The sequence below is a fragment of the Alligator sinensis genome, unplaced genomic scaffold, assembly GCF_000455745.1.
Source record: "Alligator sinensis unplaced genomic scaffold, ASM45574v1 scaffold304_1, whole genome shotgun sequence".
In the NCBI taxonomy this organism is placed as follows: Eukaryota; Metazoa; Chordata; order Crocodylia; family Alligatoridae; genus Alligator; species Alligator sinensis.
Window position 1 is genome coordinate 356,479 of NW_005842939.1, and position 2,741 is coordinate 359,219.

Sequence of the window (2,741 nt, forward strand, 5' to 3'; positions counted from 1 at the left end):
GTAGAAGGATTAAAAGTCAGAAAGAACAATTCAGTGAATATTTCAGGTCATTGTGAAATGGTAGTCAAAACAGGGAAATAAATGTTAGGTAATATAAAGAAAAGGATAGGGAATAGTAGAGACAACATTACAATGTATCTCTGTGAATGCTTTAAAATGAATATTGTCTTCAGTGCAGATCAGTTCATCTAAAAAGGAATAGGAGAAATATATTATGAATGCATATACAGAACAATACTTCACCTAGTAATCAATTAATTATGTTTAGAGCAACCCACTATTAACCTCATTTCATACAAAGAGCTATTCCTTCTAGGGCATGCTTTTGTGACAGGAATGCTGGAATTTTGCAGGGTATGTTATAAAAGGTTGTTTTATCTCCAATTATCTGGACTGTACAGTGAGGACATGTTCCAGGAAAAGGTCATGGTGAATGCTCCCCCAAGCCTTCTAAATATCTTTGACTGCTTCAGCAAGGCTAGTTAAGGGCAGTGGTTCAAGTAAGTAACCCACCATTCCTTTAATATGGCCCTAAAATGGGAGCAGGGGCATGGGTGCAAAGGCTCTATATAGACATAGGTCATTGGTCTCCATACCTTCACTGCCTTATACACAAAATGTCTTTAGGGACCTGAGCTCCACACTATGCAGGAGGAGATGAGATAAACATTAGGCAAATAGGCAAACCCCTGAATCTAACCCTTTTCTATGGTTCTGAAATATGACTGACTGACCAACTGACTGACTTTTCTATGATAATAAGACAGTTAGAAAATATTTTAGATAGGAATTTTCTTCTCTTCTCTTGTTTTGTAAACATAGATCATATGTCATGCCTTATATTTGACTTTTGAAGGCACAAATAGACTGAAACCCAATATCTTTCATCTCACAGGTATATACAATTAAGACAGAAGGAGTAGGAATTTAACTCTAGACTACATATAGGAATAAGTTTGGTGGCTCATTCCTGAACACATTCTACTTACCCTTCACACAATCTAAGTGGCAGGTAGGCAGCTACATAACTGTAGTGCTTGGCATTTATACACAGTTCGCAATTCAGCATTTCCTCCATTCATCTAATGAGCATACTCAGAAGGTCTTTGCTTCAGTAAGTCAGATGCCCAGGGTAAACAAGATCATCCAGGTATGTGCATAAATTTGGGCAAGCCCTGGAATATTAGCAAAGATAAGTATTAAATATGAAAGAGGGTCCTTTGGCCCAAGAAACTAATTGTTATCACACTTGCCCACCAACAAGGTAATTCACGTTCTAGATCATCAACGCCCCGAGTGGGGACTAAACCTGCATCTTCTATTTCCTAGCAAAATCTTCTAACCATTATGGCACAAACCAGGCATTGACAGTATTACTCCTCTTTGCACTGGCCCACTGGGAAGCCAAGAGGATAAAATATGTGAGACCAGGAAAAAGAGTGCAAACCATAGGTTGTATTGCATAGTCATGCTGCCCTAGAAAAAAGGTTGCCTGAGTGTTCAACCTGGACCCTGATCCCAAAGTGGCAAAAAATGTACTACTGCAAAGTGCAGTAGATCAGGAGATGAAGGATCAAATGGACTCTGGGTGCTGGGGCCTGAAACATAGGACTCATGCTCCCTGGGAAAGTGCAAAACCCACTAGGCTGTTGATCTAAAATGCAAGAGAGCATCATCTTTTTCCTCCATTTTAGTTCAGGCAAGTTCATGCAGAGAGTATTCCTTTTCATTACAGGGAGAAATTGAATCACTGGCCGCATCTACACATGTGCTTAACTTTGAAGTAGACTAATTATCCACAGAGTAAAGTATCACCATTTACATGTGCGATAATATTAGGCCACAGTGAAATAATTAACGCTGCACTAAAATAGTACTATCTTAAGACAGTACTATCTTATGCTGGGGTAATTTACTATGATTAAACATATGTGCAAATGCTGACTGTGGATGTAAATTGTGCCCGGTCAGCCCAGCCAGCCGGGGGGGGGAAGCCTCACGCCCCAGCCAGACCCTCTGCTGCCCAATGCTGCAACCTGGAGCCCAAGGCTGAGTGGTCCTGGCATAAACTGCTCTGCCCTGGCTCAGATTGCTGCTGTTTTGGGTACATGTGTAGATACTGCCCCAAGAAATAGTTTACTGTAGCTCAAACTGCTCTGGAGTTTATTGCTTCAAATTAATTGTGCATGCGGATGCGCCCACAACATCCCCAAAACTACAGGTGTATGGCTAGAACATAGTATTTAGGTACATGAAAAATGAACAGAATTTGGTTTTCTGAGGGTTTCTGGAATATTTTTTTTCTGAGCCTAAGAAGAACTATAGATTTAGTTTTACTTAAGTGGTACAAAAATGGACTTCCTTATCAAAACTGGTATGCTATTTCTTTGCAAAATCTTTTCTTACTGAAAATAGCAGTTTATTGAAACCAAAACTATTTTGGAGGAAAAAACACGTCCAAAGAGTAACTCCACTTGAAAGATTTTGGAAAAAAATCAAAACTGTCAGACAGTCTCATGATCTCAATGAGCATGTCCAGAGCTGACCCTAGTGGGGTGAAGGGCCCAGGGCAAATCAGCCTGTGCAGGGCCCCTTTAACACTGTGCAGGGCTGTGGGACCCCTGCAAAGGCAGGACACAGCAGTGCCAGAACAATGAAATTTGGCATCCGGGGCCAAGCATATCCTGCGTGCCCCAGATGAGCCGCTCTTCAGTGGATACAAAGCCAGCACACGCAACTGG